The 14563-nt window shown below is 40.2% G+C and overlaps 1 long non-coding RNA gene across 1 annotated transcript; it reads left to right on the top strand.

The window, feature by feature from the left end:
- The first annotated feature begins 6409 nt into the window (after positions 1–6409).
- On the top strand, positions 6410–7171 carry LOC143757421 (uncharacterized). The gene is made up of 5 exons (XR_013210517.1): positions 6410–6434; positions 6525–6615; positions 6703–6819; positions 6927–7002; positions 7111–7171. It is a non-coding gene; the product is annotated as an uncharacterized LOC143757421 (long non-coding RNA).
- The last annotated feature ends 7392 nt before the right edge of the window (positions 7172–14563 follow it).

Raw genomic sequence — 14563 nt, 5'->3', positions numbered from 1 at the left:
ATTCTGTTGTTTTTTTATATATAGTATTATTTATATTATAAAGTATTATTTATAGATTGTATTATATATAATTCTGTATAGTTTTCTATATATATATACTGCATTTATATATTCTATACAATTCCATATTGTTATCTATTTATAAATTGTATTATTTATATATTGTACTATTTATATATTCTAAAGTATTTATATGATATTGTTTTCTATATATTATAAACAGGCCTTATATATTATATGGGGTTATATGTTGTATGACTAATAGTAAAGTGTATTCTGTGCTAATGTATTTTTATTTAAAGAATTTTGACTGTGTATATATATATATATGTCATGTGCCCAGTGTCATTTACAAATAATAAAAATAACAAACTCAACTTTGTCTATCTGATTGTCTTGACATTATAACCATGAACACCAATGATAATAAATATTAATAATGAGTAATAATAAACCCAAATGAGGCAATAAACTGGACCAATAGTGTGGGGGTTTAGAGGAGGGACAAAGCATTGAGCAGCCAATCCTATGTAAGACCTCTGACCAATTGAAGGAGGCCACTGCCTTGTGTCCCAAAGGTGTGAAATGCTAATGTTCCCTTGCATTGACCCCGACCGGGGGATTATTCACCATGGTAACTGATGGCCCTTAGTGGCTCCCTGCTGTGCCCCAAACTTGGTACATATCCAGGAGTATTCGGGATTATGTGACGGGACAGCAAACTCCCGTACACACACGTTTATTTGTGGAGTACACAGGAGTACTCAGGAGTTTTCAATGCCCGATTACAGCTCTTTTCACGCAGTGAGAGAACGCGTCATATGACGTAACGACAGGCAAACAAGTAGGCGTTGCTGCCCTGGTTCTCAGTGTGGGTTTACGTAGTCTGAGAGGTGGTAACAGAAAATAGAGCTTGTAGTTATCGTTATAGTTGAGTTGGTTTGAATTGTCACAATGCTGAATTCTTGTGTTTGTTTCGGATGCAACCACTCCAACTTGTCTGGTCATCGGGTCCACCGATTTCCAAACAAGAAACACAAAGATTTCCGTGCTTGGATACGTTTCGTCCAGGCAAAGAGAAGCAATTTCGCTGCCTCCTCGGTGACAAGACACACGGTGGTATGTGAAAAACACTTCACACCGGACAGCTACAACCAAGGAGATCTTATGGAATTTCGCATGGGATTTCGACGAAGAGTGTGGGTTAGGCTGGCAAATGGAGCTTTGCCATCGGTGCATGCAAGTCCACCAGCAAAATCTGGCGGGAGTGAAGAGTCTAACGTTAGCGTTAGCAGGGAATCTGCGCGTCGAAAACGGGAGCTTTGCACAGTAAGTCTTATAATACATTACATGTTGCATCGAAATGTAGCTCTGCATGTAATTTCTGCAAATATATTTTTCTTGACGTTATAATGGATTAGTCTTGGCATGACTTTTGCTGACTGTAGCTGTTCTGACTTGAGAAGTTGGCACCATGAAGTCACGCCGTCAGCTTACTCTTGTTACGTTAACCCCATGAATCTCTTTAATAATAGCAATACAAATACGTGTTTTTTTCCTGCGGGACGGGATAAGACACAAAATCAATGCATCTCTATTATTGTGCGTGAATAAATTTGCGGGCGGGAGTGTAAGTTAACACATACGTTGCGGGAACGGGTGGTAATGGTCAGAAATTCGGCGGGCGGGAACGGGTGGTAGTGGTCAGAAATTCGGTGCGGGCGGGAACGGGTGGTAATGGTCAGAAATTCGGCGGGCGGCAACGGGTGGTAATGGTCAGAAATTCGGTAGGCGGGAACGGGTGGTAATGGTCAGAAATTCGGCGGGCGCGGGCGGGAATAGCTGGTAATGGTCAGAAATTCGGCGGGCGGGAGCGCAGGACTCTAAGTTACCTCCTGACACTTATTTTATTGAGTTAAAGATAATCTTTTTGGAAACGCATCCAAGTAATGCTTTATAATATTAGTTTTCTGGTTTTCTTAGTTACATCGAAGTTGCCTTGGTTTTCTTTGACTAATCAAAGCTGGTATCAACAGGGCACATGCGAGGGGATGCAGCTCGGGACAATTTTGAAAAGATTAGCAGTCTTTTAAATAATACACGAATGGGGGATTTTCATGAAATGACTAAATTTTTTAAAGTTCAAAGTTGTAATTTTGGTCTGTTTTCAGATTTTGGGAGAGAGTGTTGCCAGCAAAGACAGGGCGGGTGCAACTGGCACTTCAGATCCTGAAGATGATGGTGTAAGGGGTATACAGTTAAAGACCCAGAACCAGATATGAAGAATGAAGACCCAGAGTCAGAATTATAAAAAATTAAAGAAAATATTTACTGAAGATAGTTTGCAGTTTCATCAGCAGAAGTCAGCTTCAATACTCACACAGGAGTTCGTAGGCCGCCCCCTTACAGTTACAAAGATCACAGCAGTTATACGATTTCCAAGGTCTAAGCTACGTCATTGCTTACAGGATGAATGATTCTCATTGGCTATGAAATAGATAAACACAGTAATTTTCCACACATATACAGATAGACTGAAGCATATCTCCATCGATTATGCAGCTGAAGTTAGGCACGTCATGACCTTCCAGGTCGCAGATTTGGGTTGCTGGGCGCCAGCATGTCCAGAACAACAACTCAGACAATCTCCAATAATGCCAGTGGTTCCTTAACCTGTAACCACGAAGACTAACACACACACCGACACACAGCTTTTCCAAGGTTGGATTTGGCCAGGCTCTCACTATAAACATTTGAGTCCTCTCAAAACATCAAGATAATGCGTTCTTTCTCTCAAGGATAGCTAAACTTTAGTCTAACTGGAAAGAAAGGCTTTAACAAAGAAATTGCCCCTTAAACTATTGGCTTCAATGACCCCTATATGTTTAAACACATTGAAGACCTTTCTTAAACACAAAACAAGTCCCTATTTCATTTCTGGAAGCTGGGTTAAATAAGCAAGCACTGCATTCAGATATCAAATACAGACATTAAAGAATACATGAAAAGAACATTTCAGTAATCACAATGGTAACTTATATAAATAAAGTAAAATCTCCAGAGAAGTCATTCAACTCATTTGATATTTAGAAGGAAAAATATTGATTAATACCTTAATTATAATCAATCATTACATATACATTGAAGCAGCAGTGGATTCCAATCCACCCCCTTCAATGGAGATGGAGACATCTCTACAATGGACCCTGAGCCAGTAGTGGTCCATCGTGGATCACAGTGCAATATAAGATGTTTACATCGTTCATTAGGTAGTAAGCTTATATCTAGCATTCACCATACATGCCATATACAATCACAAATAAGGATTACATGTCAACATTTTTCATGATCTCCATGGTTACTATTTTGTAGTTTACACTTTTCAGACAGTAAACATTAAAAATTATGAACTTCATAATGTTAGAAAAGATATTTTGTACTGGGTTGCATTAGATAGTGCATGTGTACAATGAATGTACAATGGTGAACAATTATTAAGATTAACCTCTTTCATCTAAGCTGTTCAGGTAAAGCCTCAGATGGTGGCTGTGGGGACTCAAACTGAAAGGTTTGAGCATCGCAGATCTACTCCACTGGCCAGTCCTGAACAAAGTAATGATGAATGGTCATTTTCTGATATCATCAACCATTCTGTTGATATGTCATGGAGTCCAGGGGAGGAGATGTTGAGTGAGTCCTCTGAGGAGGAACCAGAAGAGCTGGAATCTCTCAGTGACCCAAAGTAAAAACCTTTTTATTAATGGAAACTGTTTCTGATTGTGTATCAAAAATGTCATAGTCAGAATTAATGTGTTTTTTCCTTTTCTTGTTTTCAGTGCTGTTGACAAGTTCATTGTTTGCCAGAGGCAGTTGCTGTCCTTGTTCACGGTTTGCCCTGCATGCTGTAGCGACTGACCGAATCCTGTTTTCCTTTCACTACTGAACAAATATGAACACATATAGGTTTAATTCATAAAACCTTGAATCATGTGAAATGGTGCCCCAATGTCTGCCAGCAGGTCATTGATTAACCATTAATGACGCATTGCACAATCAAGAAACAGGTCCCCGTTGTTCTCGAAACCCTCACGTGGTGCACACCACGGATGGACAGTATACCCTAAGGATACACACACAAACACACCACACATACCCGCACACAAACGTCCTTTGTGTGCAACTTAGGATAGGAATGTCCTTAATGTATATAACACAGAATTGTATCTGACCTTCCTGTATGCATGCATATCTAATTAGTTTTGTCTTATTCTATAGATGTAATTGGAGACTGGTCTGTAACTTCGAATCTTAAGTGTATTTCTAAAGAAAGATTACCTAACAGGATCATCTTCTGTAACTCTCCCTCTTGCTAGGTCATAAAACTTTATGACCCCCAAAAGGAATTCCAAGGGAATCACAGCTCCCACTTGAATTCTGAGTATAACCACTTAAGAAATGTATAAACATGAATTTGGTCTTTCCTAGGTCATGGTAGCCGGTATTATGGCTTTATAGTCATGTGAGTGAACATTAAATGTGTTTAATTCTGCATATGAATGTAACTTTATGTTTCTTCTACTCTTTCCGGCCATTCTTGGTACCTGTTTGACCGTCTTGTTTTGACTAAACAAGTCATACATAGGATATTACAGTAAAATGTATTATTCTGTGTGTACAATCTTTCTGGCTTGAAAAGACAAAATGTTATACAATCATAAATTATCCTGACAAGTCAAAGAAGAACTTTTCCCGCTCGAGATGCTCTAAGATGATTGGTTCACATACGCGAAGCAGGCGTGAACCCCTCCTCTTCATAAGAGACTGACACAGAAGTTTCTCAGAGAGCACTTTCCCTGTGAGAGGTTTCCGGTCCCATGGCTCATTAGGGAGCTCTACACCGCGTTTCTTTTCTTTTTCTTTCTTTACTAAGTTTTATTTTAATTTTTCGCCTCTCCCTCCCGAGGGAGATGAACTCTGAACTATTTCCTTGGTAACTTCACGTTCTGTGAACCTTTAAAACTTCCCGCGAGTCTGCTCGCCCCGGAAGACACGAGAGAACAAGCCTATAGCGCCGAAGAACAAACACGCATACGACTCTGCGTTCTTCAGCTCACACAAAGAGAACCATACGCAAGTATAGGTTATTGATTTGATTGATGTGATTTCTTGTTGCCTCTCTAAGGGTTATTGTCTGTGATTTTTGCCATGCTGCGATCACCCCGGTGATCTCTCTCATCCTGACCGTTAGTTTCACTTTCTCATCCTCTATCTCTCTCTCTCTCTAATATTTCTCTCTCTCTCTCGTTTTCTCTCCTTCTCTCATCCTATTGTAAATTCGTGTTTGTAATCTCTTCCGTTCTGTCTGCCCTGGTTGTATATACATATATATTATGTGTGAATTGTAGTTCGATGTATTATTAGTCCAATTATTAAAACCATTATATTCTTGATTGCTTTCTGTCTAAAATGCTCATTTTTACAAAGTCAATGAAATGTTCGACCCTTTAGCTACAAAAGCTTTATTATTTACTACGTTGAGTAGTTTAATTTTATAAACACAGGAAATTTAATGTTGACGGCCAGAAAATTAATATTTCTTGGAGTTTATAAGAAGTGATAACTTTTATTGGGAAGTTGATGAGTTAATCTTACGGCCGTTTGCTGGACAAACAGATTGTTCGATAACTAAATTAACTCCATTTAAGGTTATCTCTTATAGCCTAATCGATCTGTAATAAGACTATTGATATATTAATGACGAACCAACCCATTATGGTGATCATTCATATATACAATCGATCTATTTTCAGCTTCGACAATTTAACTGTAATATGCAATATATTAATCATTCATGATTAATTATTAAAATTCCCTATATATAATTTGAGCTAATTTAATGTAAGACTCATTGTCGCTACAATGCTGTGGGGAAACCCAGGGACACATAATGCACCCGGAAGGAACCTTCATAAAAGTTAAGCAGGTAATGTCTTAATTGTCAACTGTCTGTGAGGAGCTGAATTATAGATTGTGAATGTACAGTATGTATATTAATTATTTGTGTCTTAACTATACAGGCATTTCACTGCCTCATCTTAAAGCTGCTTGAGTCTTGAATCTTTTCTCATCTTTCAGGCCTGCGGAACTTGTGGTTATGAGCGTTACTGGCAAAACCAAGAAAAGGTGCATCGAAACATGCCTGCCTGCAACCTTTTACTCAGCGGTGCCATCAACTTCTCAGGTTGCATGGCTACTCAGACCATCAGGATGCTGAAGCTGTTTGGACTGCAGTGCATAAGTCCCGGCACTTTTTTCCGCCATCAGCGCTATTACACTATCCCTACTATCGTGCAGACCTGGAGGAATGAGCAGAGGGGGATCATCAGGGAGTTGAAAGAGACTGGAGGTGGATTGATCCTGTCTGGTGACTGCAGGTAGAATGATCCAGCTCACGTCACTGATGTAGAACAGGTCAGTGTGTTTTTGCATTAACCTCTAAATGTAACTGTTTTTGACGTTCTTAGATCAGATTCTCCTGGACACTGTGCCAAATATGGTAGCTACTCCTTGATTGAGGATCGGATTAACAAAGTTTTGGATGTTCAACTTGTCCAAGTAAGTTGATGTCACACAGAAATCTTGTGTCTGATTTAGTTACTGATAGTACTGATACTGTTCAGTAGTAATCAATTGATTTTACAGAGCTCAGAAGTCCCAAGCAGCTCTTGGTGTGAGCTAGAGGGTCTAAAGCGGAGTATGCAGTTCCTGAAGGACCAAGACATGCAAGTGTCTGCTCTGATAACAGACAGAAATCGGCAGGTAATGATGCTAGGAGAGATCTAAAGCTGAACAGTATTGACATGCACAGTATCACTCAAAATAAGTTCTAAATTCTATAAAATCAATTTGTGTGTTCTTTGTTTTAGGTGGCCAAGTGGGTACGTGAGAAAATGTGTTCAGAAGGAACAAGGCATTTCTTTGACATCTGGCATATTGGGAAAAGTATGTATTGTGATGTTGGTAGTTCTATATAACAGACTTGTTTTTTGTAGTTAAGTTCACTTTCCTAATAAATAGTTTGCTCTGCTCTGTTTGTCTGATCTGGAACAGGTGTACAGAAAGCACTGGATGCTGCTGCAAAAGAGAGGGACTGTGAGGATCTGAAGCTGTGGAGGCCAGCCATTATCAACCATCTCTACTGTACCGCAGCTTCCACCCCTATAGGAGATCCAGATGAGATGCAGGCAAAATGGCAGAGTATGATAAATCACGTACAGGACATACATGAACACAGCACTCCTGCATTTACCAGCTGCGCACATCCACCGTTGGAAGGAGAGGCAAGAAACAAGGAGTGGCTTGAACCAGGTACAACATAGTAGCCTATGTTAAAAGATGTCAAATGTTTTGAGGCTAAACTTTTTTCAGTGCTTGTTAAGTTTAGTTTGGTTTTATCAATACGTAACCCCATGTGTACTAATAATTACTTGTGTTATGAAATGCAACAGACTATATGACAGAACATGTTTTATTCAGGATCACCAGCAGCCACTAAACTGGAGAGTGTAGCTGCCAGGAAAGCACTGGTAAAGGAAATTCGACAATTGTCGCCTCAGCATCAGACATTCTCTCTGGAGGCCTACCATTCCCTCATTCTGCACTTTGCTCCCAAACACATTGGCTTTTCTTTTCTTGGGATGTACAGCAGGTAGTGTTATCACTTAAGTATCGATACTAATAAAATTAGGTATTTTTTTTAGTGCTGGGCAGCGATTAATCGCATCCAAAATAAAAGTTTGTTTACATAATATATGTGTGTGTACTGTGTATAAATATTTTTTATATATATAAATACACACATATGCATGTATATATTTAAGAAAATATGTTATTTATATATAAAATATTATATTTATATATAATATTAATTATGTATAAATATATATACAGTATATAAATGCAAATTTTTCTTAAATATATACATGCATATGTGTATATTTATATATAAAAAATTATTATACACAGTACACACACATATATTATGTAAACACAAACTTTTATTTTGGATGCGATTAATCGTTCCCCAGTAAAAAAAAAGTAATCAGGATATTGCAATACTTTTGTAGCAGGTAAATGATGACAGAATGATTATGGCTAAAAACTAATCTTGTATAGCGGACCAAAATGTTATTGATTGATAACAGCATTACATATTGTTTGCAAAAAAATAATTGCAAAGTTGAGTCATTGTCTTAGACCCATTTGAACTGAAAACATTAATGTCATGTATTTCTGTTGCTTTTCACTGCATTGGGTTAGCTTTGGGGACCTAATGTTCTATCTACTTATCTCCTATAGACTTCTCTTGGCAGCCCTACATTTCAATAGTAATGGCAACAGAGATGTAGCTCGAACCAGTGAGGGTGAGGCACGCTAGTCGCTACCCGCGGTTTCGGAAAGGTGGCTGGGTAGTCCACCCCATCGAGGAGAAACCATCTTACGGTTAGTAGTTTCACTTAGTTTCTCAATATCTTTTTTTTTTGTGAGTCAACCATGTTATTAAATGTGTTCTAAACATCTCTCCTCAAGGATACGCAACAAATCTGATGGTCTCTCTAGTAGAGGAATACTCAAAGTCACCACAGGCCCTACAAGAAAGCAGTGCTGTCTTGTCCTCTGCTGCCCCGCCCCCCCTCACCAATTCCCTCCAGAAGGTTCCCAAGGATGAGGCAGTCAGCCTCCATCTCGCACGACACTCGCATTTTAACACGTAATAAAAGATAACTTTGACCAATACAGTTTGTTTCACTATGAATTTAGTAATCGTCTTCCAAGTGGGGCCACTGGAAACCTTTGTACGTGTGTCCCTCCTCTGCAAACTGCCTCCTTATTGCTGACACAACACATGAAGGTATGGCTTTCCTAATGTCCCTGCCTAGTATTCCGTACGCCCAGCGGACAACCTGCCTGTATGCTGTGTATCGGAACTGCCTGTGGTGGAGATTGGGACCTAATTACATTTTGATCATACCATGTTTTCATAGTAAACAATTCCAATGGTAAATTTTGAATGTCCTGTTGGCTGATATTCTACTGTACTACAGAACACCAAAGTTGTTTTTATAGTAAGTATATGGAAACCACTGAGTTTAAAAACCTGCTTAAAAGGATTTACTATTTTGGTGTAGAAAAGCTGGTTCTTTAAATTGCAGTGTGAAATAATTTTTGCTCAAAACATACTCTGGCCTGCTGGCTTGGAGAGGGCCATGCTCCTGTCTGAAGTTCAAGTATGCTATCTGCAGCACAAAAGGATTCATACAGGATGCTTCAAACCCTGGATGGAGTGTGTGGCAGGTAATGTCTTCTGGGGGATCTAGGTTTTGGACAAGGGACCAGTAGGCGTCGACCTCCCTACAGCACACACTCTCCGCTGCTGATGGCATAGCCTCACATCTACCACACAAGCACCTGTTAAACAAAATGTGCCAAGATAAACTTAGACACTCAGTCCACGTGACAATAAAAGATGCTTGTGACAATGACTATATTTACATGAACAGCATATTCCCGTCCTAACCGGAACACTAACTGCTTTCATACACATACTCCGTAGTACATGCGAGCTCATTTACATAATGTCCGTCGGAAATGCTAGGGGAGTAGTATAACAGCCGGCTAAGTTCGGAAAATCTGGGATCTAAATTAAACATTTTAAGACGCATGTTCCTAGCATAGGTGGTGACAATATACATGGATGCTTGAAAAACAACAAAGTCGACAGCAATATTGCTAAATATGATTTATTAAAGATACTGCAATGTGATAAACATGGAGACAACGTTAGCCACAATTAGCTATAGCCTGTGGTCACTCACCAAGACACCTGACCAATCCTCCACCGATTCTCCTCACACCACAACTCTATCTCTCTCCTCTGTCCATTTACCCTTCCCCTTAACTCTGCCTGACCCCTCTCTCACCTAGGTGGCTCATAATTGTAAGGCAATGGCCCATCGGAAGAGTTGACATGAACCCCTACTGCAACCTCTTCAATGTCTGACTCCATTACGAAGAGATGAGATTTACCGGCCGTTGCGTCACGTCCGATCAGAGCGTTTTTGACAGCGGAAGTAATTTTACTCACAATTTCTTTAAAAAACTTTTTTAACACACATTTATGATTAATTTCTTCACGCAAATCGAGTTCCTACGGTATTTATCTACACGTCTATTCACAGGGATCTTCAACTTGAAAGATGGGCTTTAAGTGCTGAAAAACATAGTGAGCTATGACATCCTATGACATTAAAAATTATTCTATATTTAAATTATCTCATATATGTGGCTATTGTGGTTCAAGATCATAGGCCCTGTCCCAAATGGCACAATTCATATGAATACTCGGTCTTGTGTACTTATTTCATGTGTCCGTTAAATCCATGAGACCCATGGATTAGGTGTCTCATTTTTCATTTTAGGTTTCAGAAGGTTGCTCACGCATACTTTGTGGTTGATATGTGCCCTCGATGCGCACTTGATGCACCCAAACTGATGCAAGCTCTACAGCACACTTCTTTTCGACAATCAAAGCAGGGTTACGTTTTTGCACGTCGTGCACAATAACCCTAAAGGCACCATGGTGGCGTGCCACCGGCTTCTTTATATACAGGTCCTTCTCAAAAAATTAGCATATTGTGATAAAGTTCATTATTTTCCATAATGTAATGATAAAAATTAAACTTTCATATATTTTGGATTCATTGCACACCAACTGAAATATTTCAGGTCTTTTATTGTTTTAATACTGATGATTTTGGCATACAGCTCATGAAAACCCAAAATACCTGTCTCAAAAAATTAGCATATTTCATCTGACCAATAAAAGAAGTGTTTTTAATACAACAAAAAAAAGTCAACCTTCAAATAATTATGTTCAGTTATGCACTCAAGAATCAATACTTGGTCGGGAATCCTTTTGCAGAAATGACTGCTTCAATGCGGCGTGGCATGGAGGCAATCAGCCTGCGGCACTGCTGAGGTGTTATGGAGGCCCAGGATGCTTCGATAGCGGCCTTAAGCTCATCCAGAGTGTTGGGTCTTGCGTGTCTCAACTTTCTCTTCACAATATCCCACAGATTCTCTATGGGGTTCAGGTCAGGAGAGTTGGCAGGCCAATTGAGCACAGTAATACCATGGTCAGTAAACCATTTACCAGTGGTTTTGGCACTGTGAGGAGGTGCCAGGTCGTGCTGAAAAATGAAATGTTCATCTCCATAAAGCTTTTCAGCAGATGGAAGCATGAAGTGCTCCAAAATCTCCTGATAGCTAGCTGCATTGACCCTGCCCTTGATAAAACACAGTGGACCAACACCAGCAGCTGACATGGCACCCCAGACCATCACTGACTGTGGGTACTTGACACTGGACTTCAGGCATTTTGGCATTTCCTTCTCCCCAGTCTTCCTCCAGACTCTGGCACCTTGATTTCCGAATGACGTGCAAAACTGAGCAACAGTCCAGTGCTGAATCTCTGTAGCCCAGGTCAGGCGCTTCTGCCGCTGTTTCTGGTTCAAAAGTGGCTTGACCTGGGGAATGCGGCACCTGTAGCCCATTTCCTGCACACGCCTGTGCACGGTGGCTCTGGATGTTTCTACTCCAGACTCAGTCCACTGCTTCCGCAGGTCCCCCAAGGTCTGGAATCGGTCCTTCTCCACAATCTTCCTCAGGGTCCGGTCACCTCTTCTCGTTTTGCAGTGTTTTTTGCCACACTTTTTCCTTCCCACAGACTTCCCACTGAGGTGCCTTGATACAGCACTCTGGGAACAGCCTATTTGTTCAGAAATTTCTTTCTGTGTCTTACCCTCTTGCTTGAGGGTGTCAATGATGGCCTTCTGGACAGCAGTCAGGTCGGCAGTCTTACCCATGATTGCGGTTTTGAGTAATGAAACAGGCTGGGAGTTTTTAAAAGCCTCAGGAATCTTTTGCAGGTGTTTAGAGTTAATTTGTTGATTCAGATGATTAGGTTAATAGCTCGTTTAGAGACCCTTTTCATGATATGCTAATTTTTTGAGACAGGAATTTGGGGTTTTCATGAGCTGTATGCCAAAATCATCAGTATTAAAACAATAAAATACCTGAAATATTTCAGTTGGTGTGCAATGAATCTAAAATATATGAAAGTTTAATTTTTATCATTACATTATGGAAAATAATGAACTTTATCACAATATGCAAATTTTTTGAGAAGGACCTGTATATATATATTTATTAGGGCCCAAGCCTTGAAAAGGCGAAGGCCCTATTGTTTTCCTTAGGATTATTAGGGCCCAAGCCTTGAAAAGGCGAAGGCCCTGTTGTTTTCCTAAGGATTATTAGGACCCAAGCCTTGAAAAGGCGAAGAAAAGGCGAAGATTTTCAATGGATTTTTTTCATCCACTGAAAATGCATGCTTTTATTTTTTATATACTTCTCCTAGAGAATTAATCCAAACACCACGAAACTCGGTCAGCATGAATTCATATGAATTTTCGGTCTTGTGTACTTATTTCATGTGTCCGTTAAATCCATGAGACCGTAGGCTGTCTCATTTTTCATTTTATGTTTCAGAAGGTTGCTCACGCCAGAGATGGGAGTAAGTCAAGTCTCAAGTCCCTACCATCAAGCAGAGGTGGAAAGTCCAGGGGTCAGAAAGTAAAAGTCCTGCCATATTATTATTCCACCCATGAACTCACACAGCAAAAACTTCAGTGTTAAATTAACTTTCCTAAGAGTTAATTTGGCTCCAGACTCAAGAGTGTTAGGGGGCTTTTCCACTGGGCTCGTTTGCTGCGGTCCGAGCCCGAGCGCGTTTGTTCCCGGCGCCCCCCGCAGCGTTGGTCTGGTTTCACACTCAACTTGATTCTATCGAACTCTGGTGCGTTTGCGTGCATCTTACGTCATTGCAAACGTGCACGGCGCATGATAGAAAACACGACGCGGGTCAATATATTGTGTTTTTTATTAATTTGGTGCCATTATTCATAGCTGAGTAAACAACCCAGGTTAACTGTGTGTGTGTGTGTTTCGCATAAGCTGTTTTTCCGCTGCTTGCAAATGGACTCTTTTGAGGAGACAGTGGATTTCCATTAATTTGTTGCCCTGATTGCACGCACTATGTGCGAATACACTGCAGACTCACTCTTGCTCGTATCCAGGGTAAATCTTCATCCCTTACGTGTGTTTTATTTAACTAAATACATCATAATCGACTAAAACGCATGCGCAGGATACTTTACTTCCTGAACAAGTGCGCACCCGAGTCCGTGTAGTTTTCACATACACGCGAATGGCAGCACGGTTCGGGAGCAACCGAACTCAGACCACCTCCTCCAGGTAGTCTCGGGTTCGGTACCCCAGTGCGCACCCGGGTCCCATGACAGGGTTCACATTAGCGATTTTTCATGCGAACCGTGCCCCGTTCCGAACTAAACTGCCAGTGTGAAAGCCCCCTTAAAGTGTTAAAATGAGTGTTAAATTAACACTCAATAGTGTTAAAGTTAATGAGATAATTAAGTGATTGATTGAGTGATGATTGACCACTATTGAAGACACCTGATGTTAACAAGCAGAATCACTGAAGGAGAAAATCACAAATTGTAAGCCACCGTTGTGGCGATAAGTGTTTGCTTTAGTTGGGCTCTTGACCCTTATATTATTAACTTTAGATTTTGTTTGGCTGCTGTATTTGAGTTATAACTGCCAGATGAACAAAGAAAAAAGTGATCTGATGGTGTAATTGGACCAATTTTGGTGTATCTAACTCATTGCCTCCAGCGCCACCACCAGTCCAAAATGTCACTTTTATTATGCTAATAACTTTTGAACCGTAAGGCCTATCGACAAAAATCTTTTTTCCTCTGATTCCTGAGCTCATGCCGATTTGATTGCATCCTATGACATCATTTTCCGTCATAAAACTATGGCCGCCATTTTGAATTGTTGAAAAATCCTACTTTTTCTAACTCGTCCTAGACGGTTTGTCCGATTTTCACCAAAATCGCACCAGATCATCTTCAGGCAGTGGGGACAAAAAGTAATGGAATTCAAGTTGATTCGTCAAACCGTTCTCGAATACCGCGCAAATTAATTTTACGTAGCGTTTGTGAAAACAAACGTAAGGCTGTATCTCCGCAACGCTTTATCGTATTGAGACCAAACTTGGAACATGTTGTCACAAGCATGACCTGAGGCTACATGCAGCGTTTCGGCGCAGCCCCACCTACTGGTCTGGAGATACAGAAAATGGCTATTTTTGCTTATAACTTCAGAGCAGTTTGTCCAAAAATCATAAAAGTGGTCTCGTTAGATTCAGGGCGTCATGTTGAGTCGAGCGATACCCAATTTTCCCAAATCGGCCATTTTGAATTATGTGCTAAAATGCTGTATTTTCTGAACGCATGAACAAAATTTTACGAAACTCGGTATGGGTCATCACTACGATGCCACGATGCCCTGAAGGAGCCTGAGAAGTTTCGAAACAGTGCCACCTAGTGGTAAATTTAATTTTTCAAATGCTTATAACTCT

The sequence above is a fragment of the Siphateles boraxobius genome, unplaced genomic scaffold, assembly GCF_051911475.1.
Source record: "Siphateles boraxobius isolate OS27281-9 unplaced genomic scaffold, OSU_SipBor_1 30, whole genome shotgun sequence".
NCBI lineage: Eukaryota > Metazoa > Chordata > Actinopteri > Cypriniformes > Leuciscidae > Siphateles > Siphateles boraxobius.
The sequence above is the reverse complement of the archived record's forward strand: the minus strand, read 5'-3'. Positions and strand labels throughout refer to the sequence as shown.